The sequence below is a fragment of the Triticum urartu genome, chromosome 7A, assembly GCF_056163025.1.
Source record: "Triticum urartu cultivar PI428250 chromosome 7A, HENAU_Tu73, whole genome shotgun sequence".
NCBI classification, from domain to species: Eukaryota; Viridiplantae; Streptophyta; class Magnoliopsida; order Poales; family Poaceae; genus Triticum; species Triticum urartu.
The window spans coordinates 713,056,882-713,080,790 of NC_141879.1; positions in this window are offsets into that span (position 1 = coordinate 713,056,882).

A 23,909-nucleotide genomic window follows, 5' to 3' on the forward strand; every position below is an offset into this window, starting at 1 on the left:
CTGTCCAGGAGTTGCAATTAGTTTCAGGTGTTTGTAGGTAGTGTTAGTAGTCTACCAAGTGGCACCCGGCCAGGCGGGCTTGGGACAGACTAGGCACAGTGGCACGATGTACCAAGTGGTACCCGGATGGTGGGCTTGGGAACCCTGCTCACATCGTTTGGGGTCATGAGCGACACCCCGGCCGGATCTCCTTGCGGATGGAACCCGAATAGGCGATAAACCTGGACTAGAGTCCTGTGTGGTGATAACCCACATGTGTAGGGGATCGCAACAGCTTTCGAGGGTAGAGTATTCAACCCAAATTTATTGATTCGACACAAGGGGAGCCTAAGAATATTCTCAAGTATTAGCAGCTGAGTTGTCAATTCAACCACACCTGGAAACTTAGTATGTGCAGCAAAGTGTTTAGTAGCAAAGTAATATGATAGTGGTGGTAGCAGCAACAAAAGTAAAGACAGCAAAAGTAATGTTTTTGGTATTTTGTAGTGATTGTAACAGTAGCAGCAGGAAAGTAAATAAGCGTAAATCAGTATATGGAAAACTCGTAGGCACCGGATCAGTGATGGATAATTATGCCGGATGCGGTTCATCATGTAACAGTCATAACATAGGGTGACACAGAACTAGCTCCAATTCATCAATGTAATGTAGGCATGTATTCCGTATATAGTCATACCTGCTTATGGAAAAGAACTTGCATGACATCTTTTGTCCTACCCTCCCGTGGCAGCGGGGTCCTATTGGAAACTAAGGGATATTAAGGCCTCCTTTTAATAGAGAACCGGAACAAAGCATTAGCACATAGTGAACACATGAACTCCTCAAACTATGGTCATCACCGAGAGTGGTCCCGATTATTGTCACTTCGGGGTTGCCGGATCATAACACATAGTAGGTGACAATAGACTTGCAAGATAGGATCCAGAACTCACATATATTCATGAAAACATAATAGGTTCAGATCTGAAATCATGTCACTCGGGCCCTAGTGACAAGCATTAAGCATAGCAAAGTCATAGCAACATCAATCTCAAAACATAATGGATACTAGGGATCAGACCCTAAGAAAACTAACTTGATTACATGATAAATCTCATCCAACACATCACCCTCCAGCAAGCCTACGATGGAATTACTCACTACGGCGGTGATCATCATGAAATTGGTGACGGAGGATGGTTGATGATGACAACGGCGACGAATCCCCCTCTCCGGAGCCCCGAACGGTTTGGTGGCGCCTCCGTATCGTAAAATGCGATGATTTCTTCTCTCTTATTTTTCTCTCCCCGAAAGCAAATATATAGAGTTGGAGTTGGCGTCGGAGGGTTTCCAGGGGGCCCACGAGGTAGGGGGCGCCCCCCACCCTCGTTAGAAGGGTGTGGGCCCCCTGGTCTTCATCTTTGGCGAGGATTTTTTATTGTTTTTTCTAAGATGTTCCGTGGAGTTTCAGGTCATTCCGAGAATATTTGTTTTCTGCACATAAAACAACACCGTGGCAATTCTGCTGAAAACAGCGTCAGTCAGGGTTAGTTCCATTCAAATCATACAAGTTAGAGTCCAAAACAAGGGCAAAAGTGTTTGGAAAAGTAGATACGAAGGAGACGTATCAACTCCCCCAAGCTTAAACCCTTGCTTGTCCTCAAGCAATTCAGTTGAAAACTGAAAGAAAGAAAAACTTTTACAAACTCTGTTTTTCTTGTTGTTGTAACTATGTCAGGCCAGCATTCAAGTTTTCAGCATAGATCATAACTAACCACATTTGCAATAATTCTCAGGTCTCACAATTACTCATATCAATAGCATAATCAACTAGCAAGTCATAATAATAGATCTCGGATGACAACACTTTCTCGAAACAATCATAATATGATATAACAAGATGGTATCTCGCTAGCCCTTTCTGAGACCGCAAAACATAAATGCAGAGCACCTTTAAAGATCAAGGATTGACTAGACATTGTAATTCATGGTAAAAGAGATCCAATCATAGTCATACCCAATATAAATTAACTGTGATGAATGCAAATGACGGTTGTGCTCTCCAGCTAGTGCTTTTTAATAAGAGGGTGATGACTCAACATAAAAGTAAATGGATAGGCCCTTTGCAGAGGGAAGCAGGGATTTGTAGAGTTGCCAGAGCTCAGTTTTGAAATAGAGATAAATAGTATTTTGAGCGGTATACTTTCATTGTCAACTTAACAACTAAGAGATGACGATATCTTCCATGCTAAACACATTATAGGCGGTTCCCAAACAGAATGGTAAAATTTATACTCCGCCTCCACCAACAAACATCAATCCATGCCTTGCTCGAAACAACGAGTGCCTCCAACATACAGCAGGTCCCAGGGGGAGTTTTGCTTGCAATTAATTTTGATTTAGTTTGCATAAAGCATGGGACTGGGCATCCCGGTGACCAGCCATTTTCTCGTGAGTAAGGAGCGGAGTCCACTCCTCTTGAGAATAACCCGCCTAACACAGAAGATAAGGACAACCTTTGTTGATACATAGCTATTCGAGCATACAAAACAGAATGTTTATTTGAAGGTTTAGAGTTTGGCACATACAAATTTACTTGGAACGGCAGGTAGATACCGCATATAGGAAGGTATGGTGGACTCATCTGGAATAACTTTGGGGTTTAAGGGATTGGATGCACAGGCAGTGTCCCCACTTAGTACAAGTGAAGGCTAGCAAAAGACTGGGAAGCGACCAACTAGAGAGCGACAACAGCCATGTACATGCATTAAAATTAATAAACATTGGATGCAAGCATGAGTAGGATATAATCCACCATGAACATAAATATCGTGAATGCTATGTTGATTTGTTTCAACTACATGCGTGAACATGTGCCAAGTCAAGTAACTTAAATCATTCAAAGGAGGATACCACCCCATCATACCACATCATAATCATCTCAATAGCATGTTGGCACACAAGGTAAACCATTATAACTCAGAGCTAATCAAGCATGGCACAAGCAACTATGATCTCTAATTGTCATTGAAACTTGTTTATTCATAATAAGCTGAATCAAGAACGAGAGACTCATCATATTTACAAAAACAAAAGAGGTCGAGTTCATACCAGCTTTTCTCATCTCAGTCAGTCCATCATATATCATCATAATTGCCTTTCACTTGCACGCCCGAACGGTGTGAATAATAATAAGAGTGCACGCACATTGGACTAAGCTGGAATCTGCGAGTATTCAATAAACAGGAGAAGACAAGGCAATATGGGCTCTTGGTTAAATCAACAATAATGCATATAAGAGCCACTTCAACAATTTAATTATGGTCTTCTCCTACCGACCCTCAAAGAAAAGAAAAGAAATAAAACTATTTACACGGGAAAGCTCCCAAGAAGCAAAGAACAACGGGAAATATTTTTGGGTTTTCTTTTTAATTATTACTACTACAGCAGAAAAATAAACTACTACTAATTTTTTTCTTAAGGTTTAACAAACACACAAGAAGAAAGCAGGAAAAAGAAAATAAACTAGCATAGATATTACAGTGAAAAAGTATGAGCATCGACATCTAGCAATGAGTGTGTGTGAACATAAATGTAATGTCGGTGAGAAATACGTACTCCCGCAAGCTTAGGCTTTGGGCCTAAGTTGATCTATCGCCACGGCTGTCCTGGCGGATATCCATAATAATAGTTGTTGGGGTAGTACTGTGATGAGGAAGAATAGTTGGGATCATACTGTGATCAAGAAGAAGACTCTGACTGCCACTAGCTGACAGTCATCTCTGGATCCCAAGAATAGACAGATTGTCGTGGAGGTTCATCTTGTGGTTGCTGTTCCGGGGCTGGTGCACGATTCTTGTAAGCTTGGACGGCAGCCAACGTAACAAGGTAGGGTCCTACAAAATTAAACAAAGAAGGAGCAGGCAACATAATAGTTTCAGGATGATGTTTGTTAAAGAACAATTGATACTTAAGCTCTCCTGCCCTATTCTTAACAATAAAATCATGTGCCACCATACCTTTATGATCTAAATAAACACGGGGCAGCACCTTTTCTTCTTTCTCAGCATGCCTAATAGGTATGTTAAAATGTGCAGCTAGGCGTGTGGCATAGACGCCTCCAAAGATGGGACCCTTAGTACGGTTCATACTTAACCGTCTAGCAATAATACCGCCCGTACTAAAAGTGTTATCACTGTATAAATCGTGGTGTAGAATAATTATATTAGGGATACTAAGGTTTCCACTGTTTCCGCGTCCAATTAAACAACGACTAGCAAATAATGCAAAGTAGCGTAAAATAGGAAAATGTATGCTAGTGATTCATGCATCGGAAACCTTTCTAGTTTCTCCTACAGTGATAGTATCAATAAACCCAGCCACATCATCATTATGTGGTTCTTCTGTCTTGCCCTCAAAAGGGATTAAACAAATCCGACAGAAATCATTAAGTGACATCTCCTTATGCTCATCATATAAATGAAACTCCACCGTAGGTGGTGAGTTCCAAGAATGAAAATGAAAGTTTTGCACAAAAGTATTTGTAAGTAAGAGATACTGATCGCATTGGTCGTGGAGGAAAGCGGCGAGGCCTGCATTGTGAGCCAATTCATGAAAATCTTCATAGATACCGGCTGCTCTCAAGAAATCTTTAGAAGGCCATTCACACGCCTGAATCTCCGTGGTGTGCGGCAAATTATACTTAGGCTTTGGCGCCTTTTCCTTCGAGCTTTGGCTCGATCAGCCCCTCAAAAATCTCCTCATTATTTTTCCAAAATAATCTGAATTTTTTAGTAACTTCAAACAAAAATGAACCAACTTCAATAATATTGATAGCAACTACTCCTACAAGTGCCTAGAGCCTATATCAAGCATTAGAACTACTTGGAACCATATAAATTTGACATGCAAGCTCAAGAACATGGTCACCTATGCAACACAAATTTGCAAAGAATAAAGCACTAGAACAAAAACTAATTGGACCAATGGAGGAGTCACATACCAAGGAACAATCTCTCCAAGCAGTTTTGCGAGAGGTGCTTTGAGCAAGGAGATCGAAAATCACAGCAAAAGTGGTTGGAACTCGTGCTTGAGTTGGTTTTTCGGGTTTGTGAGAGATAGAGGAAGAAGATGGGTGCTGGGATAAGTGGAGGAGGGCCACCGTGGGCCCACGAGGCAGGGGGCGCGCCCTATTGGGGGGCGCGCCCACCACCCTCGTGGCCAGGTGGTAGCTCCTCCCGCGGTAATTTTTGCACAGTAAATCCTCAAATATTCCCAAAAAATCATATTAAATTGGCATGTCATTCTAAGGAATTTTATTTTCGGGATATTTTTATATTGCACAGATAAGTCAGGAAACAGACAGGAAAATACAATTTTTACTTTATTTAATATAAATAATGGAAAGTATAGAGAGGGTACAGAGGGTTGTGCTTCTAGTTTCGTCCATCTCATGCTCATCAAAAAGAATCCACTAACAAGGTTGATCAAGTCTCGTTAACAAACTCATTCCGTTAATCATGAAACCAGAGATATTTCGAATAGCACTAAGTTACCTCAACGGGGATATGCACATCCCCAATAATAAGAATATCATATTTATTCTTAACAGTAGGAAGAGGAAATTCAAAACCTCCAAATATAATCGATGGAATTTTTCCAATAGAGTTGATACTATGAACTTGAGGTTGTTTCCTCGGAAAGTGTACCGTATGCTCATTACCATTAACATGAAAAGTGACATTGCCTTTGTTGCAATCAATAACAGCCCCTACAGTATTAAGAAAAGGTCTTCCAAGAATAATAGACATACTATCATCCTCGGGAATATCGAGAATAACAAAGTCCGTTAAAATTGTAACGTTTGCAACTACAACAGGCACATCCTCACAAATACCGATAGGTATAGCGGTTGATTTATCAGCCATTTGCAAAGATATTTCAATAGGTGTTAGCTTATTCAAGTCAAGTCTACGATATAAAGAGAGAGGCATAACACTAACACCGGCTCCAAGATCACATAAAGCAGTTTTAATATAATTTCTTTTAATGGAGCAAGGTATAGTAGGTACTCCGGGGTCTCCAAGTTTCTTTGGTATTCCACCCTTAAAAGAATAATTAGCAAGCATGGTGGAAATCTCAGCTTCCGGTATCTTTCTTTTATTAGTAATGATATCCTTCATATATTTAGCATAAGGATTTGTTTTGAGCACATCCGTTAATCTCATACGTAAAAAGATAGGCCTAATCATTTCAGCAAAGCGCTCAAAATCCTCATCATCCTTTTTCTTGGATGGTTTCGAAGGAAAAGGCATGGGTTTCTGAACCCAAGGTTCCCTTTCTTTACCATGTTTCCTAGCAACAAAGTCTCTTTTATCATAACGTTGATTCTTTGATTGTGGGTTATCAAGATCAACAACAGGTTCAATTTCTACATCATTATCATTACTAGGTTGAGCATCATCATGAACATCATCATTAATATTTTTACTAGGTTCATGTTCATTACCAGATTGTGTTTCAGCATCAGACATAGAAATATCATTGGGATTATCAGGTGGTTCAGCAATAGGTTCACCAGAACTTTGCACAGTTCTATCATTTTTCTTCTTCTTCTTTTTAGAAGAACTAGGAACATCAATACTATTTCTTTGAGAATCTTGCTCGATTCTCTTAGGGTGGCCTTCAGGATACAAAGTTTCCTGAGTCATTCTACCAGTTCTAGTAGCCACTCTAACAGCATAATCATTTTTCTTACTATTCATTTCATCAAGCACTTCTTTTTGAGCCTTAAGTACTTGTTCTACTTGAGTGGTAACCATAGAAGCATGCTTGCTAACAAGTTTAAGTTCACCTTTAATATCAGCCATATAATCACCCAAGCGTCTAATCATATAAGCATTTTATTTTAATTGTCTACCAAAATAAGCATTGAAGTCGTCTTGCTTAAACATAAAGTTATCAAACTCATCCAAGCACTGACTAGCAATTTTAGTAGGAGGGACTTCAGGTTTATCATATCTATAGAGATAATTTACCTTTACTACCTGTGTCGGGATATCGAGATTAGGAGGTTCTTCAGTAAATAAATAATTAAGATCATATGTTTCTTCAACAGGCGGCGAATTAAGACCATGTATTTCTTCAATAGGAGGTAAATTCTTAATGTCTTCAGCTTTAATACATTTTTCTTTCATAGATTTCTTTGCCTCTTCACTACTAGGGAAAACCTTATACATAAAAAATTTAGCAACAACGCGGGTTAAAAAAGGGCGCTAGTGCTATATAGCAGTAGCGGTTTAGAATAAACCGCGCTGCAGATACGATTCTAGCAGTAACGCGTGTGCCCATAAAAGCGCTATTACTAATATTCCCATTGCTGGAACGATGGGCTACGCATAGCAGTAGAGGCCTTGCAGGAAGCGCGCTACCACTAGGGCATGAGTAGCAACGCGTTTCCCTGTAACAGCGCTACTGCTAATGGAAATAATATAAAGTGAAAAACAAATAGAAAAATAAATGGAAATGAAAGAAACAGAAAAAGGAGAAAGAAAAAAAATAAAATGTAAAGCGAAAAAACAAAGAAAGGCTTAGCTGTAGCATGTGTTAGTAAGAGGCGTTGTAGCTAACGCAGCTGCAGCGCGTTTCCAGGACCCCCTCTATAGAAACAGAAAAGGAAATAAAAAGAGAGAAAATTACATATGTATAGCAGTAGCGCGTTTTGGAAAAAGCGCTATAGCTACCTTAGCTATAGCGCGTTCTGCGAAACGCGCTACCGCTAGTTTTCACTTAACCAAAAAACCGTTCCCCCCCCCCCCCAGGCCACCACTTTCCCCTCAAATCTCTCGACCCACCCCGCCGCCGTCTCCCCGATACGCCGTCACCCCACTTCGCCACCATCTCCTGCCGATGTCGACGCCCCCAACGCCAGGGAGCCGCGCGGCCTCATCAACACCACCGGACCCGCCGTCGACGCCACCAGATCCTCCCTCGCCACAACTGCCTCCCTCGCCGTCACCGGAGACGCCCCTGCCTCCATCGCCACCACTGCCTCCCTCGCCACCACCGGAGCCATCCTCTGTAAGCCCCACCCCCCCTCTCTCTCATGCATAGGTTAGCTAGTTTAATTATGTTAATTATCTAGGTTAGGGCAAAAATTTAGTTAGGGCTTTGACAGAGAAGTAGTTTGGTTAACTAGTTTAATTAGGTTAATTACCTAGGTTAGTGCAAAAATTTAGTTAGGGCTTTGACAGAGAACTAGTCAGGTTAACTAGTTTAATTAGGTTAATTATCTAGGTTATTTAGGCAAGTTTTATTTTAAAGAAGATCCCTTCCTAGACTTTTATTGTTGATTATATCTTTTCATTGAAGTGGTCATGTTGTTTGTGCCCAAGTGGCTTTGTTGTTTGAATGAAGCTGAGTGGCCTATATATGTTTTGCCGGAATGTTGATTCATTTCCGTTCTAGCAAATTTCAAGTTCTCGATTTGTCCACTTTTAGCAAAGGTTATGCCGAAATTTTCCGTGAATTTCAGCATGACTTGTGCTACAAACTAGGACATATCAAGTGCCCGGGATTTGCCGCACCAGGAAGGAGTCAACATTCCTACAAAACATAGGCCTTTTGTATGTCATTATTCATTTTATTAGGTCTAGAATTAATTAACTAGATTTAATCATAGGAAACATGGCTAGCAACGATGAAGGACAGGGTTGAAACGAATTGGATGCGAATGCGGCTCAAATGAGTTAGGGTTCATGTAAGGGTGTGGAAACGAATCAAATTTTTAAGATGAATAATAAAATGAGTAAAATTTGACCACTTATTTCACTTTATAGTTGGATAATAGGAATATCTGCTACCACTTTCCACCCCTAGGTTTATCAAATTAGATGGTAATTAGGGTAGTAGTTCCTAGGTACTAATTAGTTAGTAAGAACTTGTTGCTATTTTTATTTATAGTAAGTTTATTTTTAGTAAGAACTAGTTGAATTAATAAAACTAGTTAGTAAGAACTTGTTGCTATTTTTTTAGTTAAAGCATTTTTTCTCGCATCGACGTGGACGATGCCTATCCCGCATCCTCGTCGTCGAGTCGGCAGAGGATGACACCTGCTTGACCAGATGGGCCATGTCCGGGACTGGGCTCCGCCGGGGTGGTACTAGGAGGCGCTACCTACCGGGGGGCACAGGTTGGTGAGGAGCCAGCCTGTCGTTGACCCGAACCTTCTTTGGTGGCGGTCGCGTGGGCCAGTGACAATCCAGAGGCTCGAGGACTCCACGGAGGTGGTGCGTCACCGTGTCAGTGAGGAGGACGCGCACGTCCGTCGCTACTTGTTTGTGTTGGAGCACAGGTTCTCCAATACCTAGCAGGTTCTCCAGGGATCTCACTGGAGCTATGATCACGTGATGGTTCCTTCTCTGTGGGTGTCCACCGCCCGCGCCGATACCCGTCGTGTGCTAGGGTTTTAGTTGTATTAGTGATGTTATATGTATGACACTATTTGGGATGTATTAGTGATAATATTCGACGATGTACGGACGCATGAGATGATTTACTTTTGCTTATTGAATGCATGCTAATTTGAGTCCTATAAGATATTTTGAAATGTATATCTTGTGTTGCTCAATATCCAAGTGGCCGGTCATGTTTGCAGGTTACACCTCCGAGTGGCCTATGTTTTGCCGAAGTGTTGATTCATTTCCGTTCCGGCAAATTTCAGGCGCTCGATATGTCATATTTTATCAAAGGTCATGCCGGATTTTTCCGTGAATTTTGGCATGACTTGTGCCAGAATATGTAGGAAATATCGAGTGCCCCGGATTTGTGTGTTGAGTATCCTGGTAGTTATCTTCGATCGATTTTTAATTAATGTTTTAACTATTAACATAGGAAATGTCTGATGACGAAAAGGATTTCGGTATTTGCAAATACTGCGAAGACGAGCGCGGCCTGTGCGACGGAATCTTCCTAGATGATGATAGGTGCTTCAGCATCATGCTGGACGAGAACTTCGAAGTGGACACAGTAAGTCACAAAGACAAGTCTTTTTTCGTAATTAAGCATGACATCTACTTCATTTGCTTCACCCTATTTTTTTACTATTGTACTAGCGTATCCCCTGCCATGCAAGAGTTTTTGTATTGGATAAGATAGGTTTCAGTCATACTATGGGCGTCAAGAAAGTTTACTTGAAGACCGAGCATGGTTATATTTTCCATGCAAAATTATACTGACATCTGGGTCGATGTGCAGACGCCTCCAGTTATACCATTATGTAAGTTTCTCAACCATATTTATGTCTTTGATATTGTTTATTCAAAAATAGTTGACAACTAATTTGTATTGTCAGCTTATTTCGGTGCAAGAAAGCATGTCCAGGACCTACTACTGTCCCGAGGCTAAACTCAACTGCGAGGAGCTAAGTCATTATGTTTCATGGCTTGAGGATCTTGATACTGTCAAGAAAAAATTTCTTCCTACATTTAGAAATGTTAGTACTGAAAACGTGCGACCAATAGTGTTCGTAATGAACTACGGTCACATATATTTAGGAAGGATGGTAAGATTTTTACTATTTGTCCTCAGTGCATCTTTTCCATGCATTATTTTTGAAGCTAAACTTCATTGCTAAGTATGTTACCATACGATGTTCTTCAACAGGGACTCCCGATGAATGTTGTGCCTTATGGGATCAAGACTAAAGGTACCATGAGTATTATTAGCTTACGGCCAAGATATCCTACAGATTACTTTAGTTCATTAAATATTAGCGACGGATGCTTAATAGTGCAAGACTAGACCAAATATGTGATGGGGGAGCGCAGAGAAGTACTAGGGGGCAACAAACAGATGCGCTACCCACGATTAGGAGACAGGTTCATCTGCATGCTCCAACTTGATCAAGGAGGAGAGCTACACATGTTTTATGTTATTTTACCTAAGAGAGAGCAGCACGAGTGATTAGCTAGCTAGAAATGAGTTTGAGGATGATGATGTGCTACACTATTACTATGACGACAAAATAGCTAGTGTTGGTGGTAATGACTATGATGATTATTATTAGCTAGTGTTAGTGGTGATTGAATAAATACTGTTGGTGGTAATGACTATGATGGTGATTAAATAGCTTGTGCTGGCGGATTAGATTCAAGTGGAGGCAACATGTGGTGCACATCGAAAGTACTACTAGTCCAAACTAGATCTAGTTTGGATTAGTAGTATACTTTTGACATGCACCACATATTGCCTCCACTTGAACCTAATCCACCTTCATTTGACACATTGTTATGGACATAATGATGTAAACCTCATAACTGGTATTGTACCAATATTTGTCCTATGGCGCATAAATACACTAAAAATAAAAAAATAAAAAAAGAATACTAGTAGCGATGGCGAGAAAACACGCTGCCAGTAGTTACATTAGTAGTAGCGCGGGAGTGAACAAACGCTTCAGCTATTTGCCCTAGCAGTAGCACGTGCGGGCACGCGTTACTGCTAAGCAATAGCTGTAGCGCCTTATTAGTAGCGCGCCTACCCGCGCTACTAGTGAGAACAAAACCCGCGCTGCTGCTAGCCTTTTCCCTAGTAGTGCTTGCATATCTTCGGGACTGAGAAATAGAACACCTCTCTTCTTCAGAGTTGGTTTAGTAATAGGCTCAGTAATTGGAGCAGGAGTTGGCTCAGGAGGTGCCCAATTATTTTCATTTGTCGACATATTATTCAATAGAATTTCAGCTTCATCCGGTGTTCTTTCCCTGAAAAGAGAACCAGCACAACTATCGATGTAATCTCTAGAAGCATCAGTTAGTCCATTATAAAAGATATCAAGTATTTCAGGTTTCTTAAGAGGATGATCAGGCAAAGCATTAAGTAACTTGAGAAGCCTCCCCCAAGCTTGTGAGAGACTCTCTTCTTTAATTTGCACAAAGTTGTATATTTCCCTCAAAGCAGCTTGTTTCTTATGAGCAGGGAAATATTTAGCAGAGAAGTAATAAATCATATCCTGGGGACTACGCACACAACCAGGATCAAGAGAATTAAACCATATCTTAGCATCACCCTTTAATGAGAACGGAAATATTTTGAGTATATAAAGGTAACGCGATCTCTCATCATTAGTGAACATGTCAGCTATATCATTTAACTTAGTAAGATGTGCCACAACAGTTTCAGATTCATAGCCATAAAACGGATCAGATTCAACCAAAGTAATTATATCAGGATCAACAGAGAATTCATAGTCCTTATCAGGAACACATATAGGTGAAGTAGCAAAAGTAGGGTCGGGCCTCATTTTATCTCTAAGTGATTCTTTGTTCCATTTAATTAATAACCTCTTAAGCTCATATCTATCTCTGCAAGCTAAAATAGCGGCAGAAGATTCCATATCAAAAAGATAGCCCTAAGGAATAATAGGCATATTTTCATCATCACTATCATCATCGTATTCAGATTCAATAATATCTTCTTCTCTAGCCCTAGCAATTTGTTCATCAAGAAACTCACTCAGGGGCACAGTAGTATCAGGCATAGAAGCAGTTTCATCATAAGTATCATGCATAGCAGAAGTGGCATCATCAATAACATGCGACATATCAGAACGAATAGCAGAAGCAGGTGTAGGTGTCACGAACTTACTCATAACAGAAGGTGAATCAATCGAGAGCTAGATGTCAGTTCCTTACCTACCCTCGTAGTTGAGGGATAGATCTTGGTTTTTGGATCTCTCAAGTTCTTCATAGTGTCCAACAGATATAAATCCCAAGTGACTCAAAGAATAGAGCTATGCTCCCTGACAATGGCGCCAGAAATTAGTCTTGATAACCCACAAGTATAGGGGATCGCAATAGCTTTCGAGGGTAGACTATTCAACCCAAATTTATTAATTCGACACAAGGGGAGCCAAAGAATATGCTCAAGTATTAGCAGATGAGTTGTCAACTAAACCACACCTGGAAACTTAGTATCTGCAACAAAGTGTTTAGTAGCAAAGTAATATGATAGTGGTGGTAGCAGCAACAAAAGTAAAGATAGCAAAAGTAATGTTTTTGGTATTTTGTAGTGATTGTAACAGTAGCAGCGGGAAAGTAAATAAGCGTAAACCACTATAGTGAAAACTCGTAGGCACCGGATTAGTGATGGATAATTATGCCGGATGCGGTTCATCATGTAACAGTCATAACATAGGGTGACAAGAACTAGCTCCAATTCATCAATGTAAGTAGGCATGTATTTCGTATATAGTCATACGTGCTTATGGAAAAGAACTTGCATGACATATTTTGTCCTACCCTCCCGTGGTAGCGGGGTCCTATTGTAAACTAAGGGATATTAAGGCCTCCTTTTAATAGAGAACCGGAACAAAGCATTAGCACATAGTGAACACATGAACTCCTCAAACTATGGTCATCACCTGGTGTGGTCCCGATTATTTTCACTTCGGGTTGCCAGATCATGACATATAGTAGGTGACTATAGACTTGCAAGATAGGATCAAGAACTCACATATATTCATGAAAACATAATATGTCCAGATCTGAAATCATGGCACTCGGGCCCTAGTGACAAGCATTAAGCATAGCAAAGTCATAGCAACATCAATCTCAAAACATAATGGATACTAGGGATCAAACCCTAACAAAACTAACTTAATTACATGATAAATCTCATCCAACCCATCACCGTCCAGCAAGCCTACGATGGAATTACTAACGCACGGCGGTGAGCATCATGAAATTGGTGATGGAGGATGGTTGATGATGACGACGACGACGAATCCCCCTCTCCGGAGCCCCGAACGGACACCAGATCAGCCCTCCCGAGAGGTTTTAGGGCTTGGCGGCGGCTCCATATCGTAAAACGCGATGATTTCTTCTCTCTTATTTTTTTCTCTCCGAAAGCAAATATATAGAGTTGGAGTTGTCATCGGAGGGTTTCCAGGGGGCCCACGAGGTAGGGGGCGCGCCCTAGTGGGGGGGGGGCGCTCCCCACCCTCGTGAGAAGGGTGTGGGCCCCCTGGTCTTCATCTTTGGCGAGGATTTTTTATTGTTTTTTCTAAGATGTTCCGTGGAGTTTCAGGTCATTCCGAGAATATTTGTTTTCTGTGCATAAAACAACACCATGGCAATTCTGCTAAAGACAGTGTCAGTCCGAGTTAGTTCCATTCAAATCATACAAGTTAGAGTCCAAAACAAGGGCAAAAGTGATGGAAAAGTAGATACGACGGAGACGTATCATGTGGTTAGTCAGGTCGTGGCCGACACCCTCGCCAGGCTTCCGCTTGAAGGTTGCCGAGATACATGACGTGTACATGGTGATAAGTGGTGAGAGCGTGTGTGAAGAAGTACACCCCTGCAGGGTTATCAAGATCTATTTGAATAGTCGGGTCCGCGGTTATGGACTTCTTGGATGCTTACGTGGTACATAGACAACTTAAAGTGGATACTCTAAAATGCTCAAGACAAGTGTGAGTGCTATGGATGGCCTTCTCATAGAGAGACGGGAATGAATCCATAGTAGTGTATTGATGTGGTGATTAGTGGACTCATGTCCGCCGCCTCACCTCAAAGAAGTTTCTCGTAGTCGTAGAACAGGATAGCCACTGAGTCAAAGCTGGCTTGCTGCAACTAAACCCCACATTACCTTCTTGATACAAATGCATGTATGATAGGATCTGATGTAAGTCTTGCTGAGTACCTTTGTACTCATGTTTGCTTTATTTATGTTTTGCAGGTGAGACATCTGTCTCACTAGTAGTACCGCTTGGACTTCGACGAGTAGCTTGTTACCTCAGCTACGATCTTGTACCCTTGGGAGGGACTTGTAGATAGTCAGGCTTCTCGGCCTTTTTCTTTTGTAGTTGTCTGTACTCAGACATGAAATGCTTCCGTTGCTTGTATGCTCTGAATGATGGGTCATGAGACCTCTGTTTGTATTAATGCTATGTGGCTCTTCTGGGCCTTTATCTATATGAGTTTGCGTTATGTTGTGATGCCATGTTGTACAACACATACTTGCATGTTATGCGTACGTGTAACGTGTATTGCTATGTGTGGGATCCAACAACCTAGTTGTCTATCCTTGGTAGCCTCTCTTATGGGGAAATGTAGTCTAGTGCTTCCACCGAGCCATGGTAGTCCGCTACAGCCTGGTTCACCAGAGTGCTGCTAGCCTAGCACTATAGCTCAGGAACACCTAGACTGGCCGGCGTGTGATTCACATCGTTCCGGTGTTTGTCCTTTCGGGGAAATGTCACGCGGTGACTTCCAGAGTCCTGCTAGCCTGCTACAGCCCAGATTCCCGGAGTCCTATTAGCCCAGTTGCTATAGCCTGGATTCACATGCTGTTGACCGACATGCTCGATGTTGTTTCATGTATGCCTGTCCCCATAAGTTAGTGCCACTTTGGATTCACGACTAGTCATGTCGGCCCGGGTTCTCTGTCATATGATGCTAGTGACACTATCATATACGTGAGCCAAAAGGTGCAAACGGTCCCGGGCCAGGTAAGGCGACACCCGTGGGAATACCGTGCGTGAGGCCGCAAAGTGATATGATGTGTTACATGCTAGAACGGTGTGACTTAGAATCGGGGTCCTGGCAGCTTTGGTATCAGAGCCTGTCTGCCTGTAGGATTTCCAAGCCAACCTGGTCGAAGTTGAGTCTAGAAATTCTTTAGTTATGTAGGGGAATTGATTGTGGAAGGGAACGTAAGGCTCTTTTTACTCCGTATACCTCATGCCTTCTGATCTTAGTCATCCTATCTTCCTACGGGGTTAAGGAACTAGGCTTTCTCTTCCGTCTATCAGGATCATGTGTTACTACTCCGTGGTCTCTTAGGATTGGTTGATCAGAGTCATATCCCAGTTCGAGTACCTCTGGTGTAGCCTGTTTAGTAATATCTCAGAACCTTGAGTGATGATGTTGAGTATGGTGCTACCCCGTCTTTTGCAGAATGTCTCATTTTGAGCATTTTACTGCTGTTATGCTGCCGGAATTGTCCTAGGAGTTCGAGAGATACTAATTTCTTGTGCTACCTTCTGCATCCTATAGTTGATGTTGACTCCGTCCTTGGTTTCATTTCTTAGGATTTCGTCAGCTAACCAAACTTCTGTTGCTCGTAGTTGGAACCACGGATATGGTAGGGATGAGGATCCTCCCGACCAGTCTTTGTTGGGAGAGTTCATGTTAGAGATGGAGAGGAACAAGTGTGAGTCTAACCTCTTGTTAGCACGTATCAAGGAGAACACCGCACCCCAGTGCAAAGAGTCAGCGACCATCAATGATTTCATTGGTCTGAACCCACCCACCTTCCATCATTCCATTGAGACACCCGTGGGAATACCGTGCGTGAGGTCGCAAAGTGATATGACGTGTTACATGCTAGATCAGTGTGACTTAGAATCGGGGTCCTGACAAAGAAACTGAAATAACTTTCATGGATATAAAAAGAAATGACTGTTCATAAACTCAAAGTTCATCAGATCCCAACAAACACACTGCAGAAAGAGTTACATCATATGGATCTCCAAGAGACCATTGTATTGAGAATCCAGTGAGGAAGAGAAAGCCATCTAGCTACTAACTACGGACCCGAAGGTCTAGAAAGAACTACTCACGCATCATCGGAGAGGCACCAATGGAGGTGGTGAACCCCATCCAAGATGGTGTCGATATTGGATCTGGTGGTTCTGGATTCTGCGGCGGCTGGTGATATGTCTCCAACGTATCTATAATTTTTTATTGTTCCATGCTATATTATATTCTTTTTGGACATTAATGGGCTTTATTATACACTTTTATATTATTTTTGGGACTAACCTATTAACCGGAGGCCCAGCCCAGAATTGTTGTTTTTTTGCCTATTTTATGGTTTCGCAGAAAAGGAATATCAAACGGAGTCCAAACGGAGTCCAAACGGAATGAAACCTTCGGGAACGTGATTTTTGGAACGAACATGATCCAGAGGACTTGGACCCTACGTCAAGACATCAACCAGGAGGCCATGAGGTAGGGGGGGCGCCTACCCGCCTGGGCGCGCCCTCCACCCTCGTGGGCCCCCTGTTGCTCCACCGACGTACTCCTTCCTCCTATATATACCTACGTAACCCCAAACTACCAGATACAGAGCGAAAATCCTAGCTCCACCGCCGAAACTTTCTGTATCCACGAGATCCCATCTTGGGGCCTGTTCCGGAGCTCCGCTGGAGGGGGCATCGATCACGGAGGGCTTCTACATCAACACTATAGCCCTTCCGATGAAGTGTGAGTAGTTTACCTCAGACCTACGGGTCCATAGTTATTAGCTAGATGGCTTCTTCTCTCTTTTTGGATCTCAATACAAAGTTCTCCCCCTCTCTTGTGGAGATCTATTCGATGTAATCTTCTTTTGCGGTGTGTTTGTTGAGACCGATGAATTGTTGGTTTATGATCAAGTTTATCTATGAACAATATTTGAATCTTTTCTGAATTCTTTTATGTATGATTGGTTATCTTCGCAAGTCTCTTCGAATTATCAGTTTGGTTTGGCCTACTAGATTGATCTTTCTTATAATGGGAGAAGTGCTTAGCTTTGGGTTCAATCTTGCGGTGTCCTTTCCCAGTGACAGTAGGGGCAGCAAGGCACGTATTGTATTGTTGCCATCGTGGATAACAAGATGGGGTTTATATCATATTGCATGAGTTTATCCCTCAACATCATGTCATCTTGCTTAAAGCGTTACTCTATTCTCTTGAACTTGATACTCTAGATGCATGCTGGATAGCGGTCGATGTGTGGAGTGATAGTAGTAGATGCAGGAAGGAGTTGGTCTTATTGTCTCGGACGTGATGCCTATATACATGATCATACCTAGATATTCTTATAACTATGCCCAATTCTGTCAATTGCTCAACAATAATTTGTTTACCCACCGTGAATACTTATGCTCTTGAGAGAAGCCAGTAGTGAAATCTATGGCCCCTAGGTCTATCTTCCATCATATTAATCTTCCAATACTTAGTTATTTTTATTGGCTTTTATTTTACTTTGCATCTTTATCATAAAAATACCAAAAATATTATCTTATCATATCTATCAGTTCTCACTCTCGTAAGTGACCGTGTAGGGATTGACAACCCCTTGTCGCGTTGGTTGGGAGGATTTATTTGTTTGTGTAGGTGCGAGGGACTCGTGCGTGGCCTCTTACTAGATTGATACCTTGGTTCTCAAAAACTGAGGGAAATACTTACGCTACTTTGCTGCATCACCCTTTCCTCTTCAAGTGAAAACCAACACAAGTGCTCAAGAGGTAGCAGCTAGATGAATATTTCATCGACGCTTTTAGGGTTCTGTAAATATTGGGGTATTTACAGAGCAAAGAGGCGGTCCAGGGGGCACCCGAGGTGGGCACAACCCACCAAGGCGCGCCCTGGTGGGTTGTCCCCTGCTCGGGACTCCCCCCAGGTGCAACCAGGGCCCGTTGTGTTCCTTCTGGCCCATAAAAATTCTCCGTAAAGTTTCGTGCCATTTGGACTCCGTCTGATATTGATTTTCTGCGATGTAAAAAACACGGAAAAAATAGGAACTGGCACTTGGCACTATGTCAATAGGTTAGTACCAAAAAATGATATAAAATGATTATAAAACATCCAAGGTTGATAATATAACAGCATGGAATAATCAAAAATTATAGATACGTTGGAGACGTATCAGCATCCCCAAGCTTAACTCCTGCTCGTCCTCGAGTAGGTAAGTGATAAAAACAAATTTTTTGATGTGGAGTGTTGTTTATCATGTCATATCATATTATTTTTTCTTTGTACCATGGACATTTGGGCTTTTATGTGATTCAAAGCAATAGTCTAGTTTTGACATAATAATTTAGATACTCAAGTATATCAACAAGCAACGATGTCTTTCAAAATATCAACGCTAAAATAAGTTATCGCTAGCCCATCATGCTCAAACATTGATCCATTCATGAAACACACTCGAATATTAGCTACACCCAATACTTAAGTACGATCATTTTGCCTCCTAGTTGGTGCTTTTTATGAGAGAAGGTGGAGACTCAAATTCAAAAATAAAAATTGCATCAAGTAAAAGAAAGTCCCTTCATAGAGGGAAGTAGGGATTTGTAGAGGTGCCAGAGCTCAAAGCGAAAAAATAGAGATAAAAACATTTTGGGAGGTGTATCCATCCCACCAACGAAAACGACTTAGTTCCGAACACTTTCCATGCTAGATATGCCATAGGTGGTTCCCAAACAGAAAATAAAGGTTATTCCTTTTTCCACCATACTTTCACTTTCCATGGCTAACCGTATCCACGGGTGCCCTCCATGCCAACACTGTCCAAGGAATTTATTATTTGACAACATAAAGTAAATTCATTTTTTGCATTTCGGGTCTGGGCATCCCTAAGACCTTTGCATTCCTCTCGTGCAATCACAAGTGAATAAACAATCATCGTGAGGATAACACATCTAGCATGGAAAATATTAGCCAACCGTCACCGCTCCGAGAGCAGAACAAACACACAAAAGAGAAGTTTATTTTGAAAATTAGAGATGGCACATGCAAATTTGCTTAGAACAGCAAAAGAATACCGCATATAGGTAGATATAGTGGACTCATATGGCAAAACTGGTTTAAAGGTTTTTGGATGCACAAGTAGAGATCATACTTGGTGCAAAGTGAAGGCTAGAAAAAGATTGGGAAGTGACCAACCAAGAAACGGATAATCTCATAAGCAAGCATAAGCATAAATAACACCGAATAGTGCACCATAAGTAGGATATAATTTTCATTTCATGACTATTGACTTTCGTACTTGCATTGGGAATCACAAGCCTTAACACCAATATTCTTACTAGAGCGCAATTAATCATCAACATAACTAACATATCACATCATCATATATCAAAACTATTACTAAGAATCATGTTTATTTTGTCCAATGATCTTCATGACATTTTTTCTTTTTCTTTATCCTTCTTGGATATCTATCACTTTGGGACTAATTTTCATGTGATGCATTTCATAAGCTCAAACAAATATAAGAGAAGATCATGAGCATAACAAATTTTTCTTTCTCTCAAAATAATTTAAGTGAAGCAAGAGAGAATTTCTTCAAAATTTTACTAACTCTCAAATAAATCTAAGTGAAGCAAGAGAGCATTTCTTCAAAAATACTAAGCACACCGTGCTCAACAAGATATAAGTGAAGCACTAGAGCCAGTCCTAGCTCATAAAAGATTTAAGTGAAGCAAAGAGAGCAATTCTAACAAGTCATGACATAATTTTGTCTCTCTCAAATAGGTGTGTCCAGCAAGGATTGATTACTTAAAACACAAAATAAAACAAGCAAAGACACATATCATACAAGACGCTCCAAGCAAAACACATATCATGTGATGAATAAAAATATAGCCTCGAGTAAAATACCGATAGATGTTGGAAGAAAGCGGGGATGCCACTCGGGGGCATCCCCAAGCTTAGTTGGTTTCTCATTTCTGGATAATAGCTTGGGATGCCGGTATAAGAATAATAAAACTTCAATCATCTACTATAAGTACTGTATAAAACCAATTCTCATTTTGTTTTTGTATTATATCTACTGTATTCCAACTTTTCTACGGCAAAAACTCATCTAAGAAACTCATAGAGCCATCAAAATAAGCACGCAACACAAAGAAAACAGAATCTGTCAAAACAGAATATTCTATGGGAATCTGACTATTTCAAATACTTATGTAACCCCAAAAATTCTAAAAAATTAGGACGACCTGAGTAATTTGTATATTGATCTACTGCAAGTGGAATGGGTATTTTATCGCTCCCTGGTAAAAAATGAAAATTAATTTCATGAGTGTAAAAGTTTCTGTTTTTTCAGCAAGATCAAATGACTATCACCCACGAAGATCCTAAAGGCTTTATTTGGCACAAGCACTAATTAAAACATGAAAAACACAATCATACCAGTAGCATAATTGTGTAAACACACAAAAACAGAAAGCAAAGAGCAAAAATAAATTTTATTCATTGGGTTGCCTCCCAACAAGTGTTATTGTTTTACGCCCTTAGCTAGGCATGAAGCAAGGATCTAAGTTTTTTCATCTTTGTCCAACTCTTCAATCAAACACTTAGAATCCTTCAAAGATTTAGCCGAAAGACCTTCAGTAGCAATACTCCTCAAAGTAAATTTAAATATTTCATTCTTACAAAAAGGATCTCTTATCACTTCAACAAAGTTTGGATGGATGCTAATCATCTTAAGGTCTCCCTTATCATTATTACTAGAAGATGCACCCTTGTTCCTAGATCTCCTACTCTTTATGGGAGTTTCCTCAATAATTTTAGTGATAGTAAAAGCCGTGCTTAGATTACTAAAGATTTCTTCCAATTTATCGATCCGAGACGGACTTTCTTCTATTCTTTCATGGATTAAAGTAACCCTCTCTTTTCACAACTTAAAAATATCGCCCACTTTTGACCCAAGATTAGTAGCAAAATTATGCATCTTTTTAGGTATAACTAGCAGAGTGGCCCGCCCGATGAGCGGGCTAGAGTTTGTATTTCCCCCATTACACTTTATTTTATTTCTCTGCAGAAAATGGCAACCAAATGTGATGACATTCACAAATATGAGCCTTTTCCAAATATAGTTTTGACAACATCCTTTTTTGTTCTCAAATAATCTAATATTATAATCCCAATTAGATATTTCATATTATATGCCGTAATGAATAAATGTTGTGGAAGCTATTATGTTTTTCATAATATATAATATGATGTCCTTTTTTCGAGATTTGAAGTATACTAATTCCTTCTTCGCATGTGTCTATTTTACTGAAAAACATAAGACATAACAAAAAGCATAGATAGAAAACATAAACTTGGAATTGCATTTTTGTGTAAAAAGTTATTGTCCCATGACAGGTATTTCAGATTCCATGGCTATCTCGAAATGAATAATCCAAAAAAATCGTGTGTTCATCTTGTTGTTATCCCTTTCTCTATGTCGGTTCCTCTACTGAGCATGCTTCCTCTCATTTAGTCTCGCTTCTAACTTAATTGGTCTATTTTGCAAGTTTTTTTTGTCCATGTTCTGTCGAAAGATAGATGTCTTGATATGCTTAATTATTGTAACATCATCATACCTCTTCCATAATGAGGTTGGCAACTGTACGTCCGAAAAAATTCAATGTAAAAGATGGTACTGTACATCTTTATTGGCAGTGAACTAATATATTAGTCCATCTCCTATATCAGAATAAACAAGATATAATGGTGGAGTAATTAAGAAGGTACTGAATAAACCACCTATGACGAGATTGTACAGAAATCAGGTATAGTTGTTGCTAAGTTGAGCAATTACCTGCCAAGATCGGCAACAAAATTGTTCATTAATGGACCAATTTGTCCTACTTTCCGAGGCCACAAGTATGACGATTGGTGGTGCAGTCATGCTAGACGAACATGGAGTTGGCCTTGCCACTTGCTTGTATCAATTGGACTGAGCTGCGTGCAGTTCGTCCTCAACATAGCATCCGCTGAGTCTAGCATCCAACATAAACATGCTAACATCTGTCAGATTGATTTGTAGATAAAGGATAAAGATTCCCCAAGTCTAGTAGAAGTTCAATATAATATAGGAGAACAAAAATCCAACATACTAAAGAAGAGGAGACTCTGAGAGAACATCATGCTGCACAGCTAGTTTAGCTAATAGAAGCCCATGCCACACTTATATTAATGCATTATAATCCCGACGCAAATGACCTAAATATGTAAATCATATAACTTCTTCTAAAGATGAGTTATTTGGATTGCCACAGAGTTGGGCATCCACATATAAACTTGTCATTTGTTCAAGTCCATCACGTACATATACAAATATGGGTGTATCGAGCCTACTATTGTTAATTATAGTTCTAGGTAATTATTAGGTAATTAGATGTAAACAAAGCCACCAAATCATGTTTTCCTGTACGTGCTTGTAGATGGCTAGTGCAAAGCTAGCTTCACGTTCTAGCTAGCCTGAAGGCAATCGATCCAGCTGCATGCCTGCTTATCCAAGCAAAGTCTACGGCACATGCGCGTATACTATCGTGTCCTTGCAAACACCTTCATTTCCTTGCAAACCACGGTCCACTCGGAACTAATAATTATTGTTCTATGTAATTATTAGGTAATCAGATGTAAACAAAGCCATCAAATCAGGTTCTCCTGTACGCGCTTGTAGATGGCTAATGCAAAGCTAGCTTCACGTTCTAGCTAACCTGAAGGCAATCGATCCAGCCAAGCAAAGTCTTCGGCACATGCGCGTATACTATCGTCTCCTTGCAAACACCTTTGTTACCTTGCAAACAACGATCTGATCCAACCAATGCAGCAGTACAGGACATGTGTACATCGCCCGAACAAACTCGGCAAGTTGCGGCGGAAGATCAGGGCTGTGTCAAGAAATCCAACTACCACTATCTTTTCACTTCTCAGTATGCTAGACAGATTGATTAATTAAGAATAATCAATCAAGAAATAAAATAAATTAACAGATATGGCAAATTATTGAAGTTGTCCTCATCATGTAGATAACCTGGAAGCAGCAAGAATACAAACTCCTGAAATTAATAACTGAGAGAGACGTACATCCTGGAAAATCATGGACGTGGTTGGCACCATAGGCTGGAACATAAAGGGATGGAAGATCCCTGCTCGCCCACCACGACCGGAGATCTACCACAAAACCAAAAGAACAACAACATGTGAGATTAATTATCCTCATGCAATGGTCCATAGAGATCCTACACAGAAATTGCCGGATACTTCCGTGAGCTAATGGGAGTACTGATTACCTAGAAATCGCTGGATCGCGAGGAAGGCTAAACTGATCATAATGTAAGATAAACCTAGGGGAGTACAACCACCTCGCTGTTGTAGTGG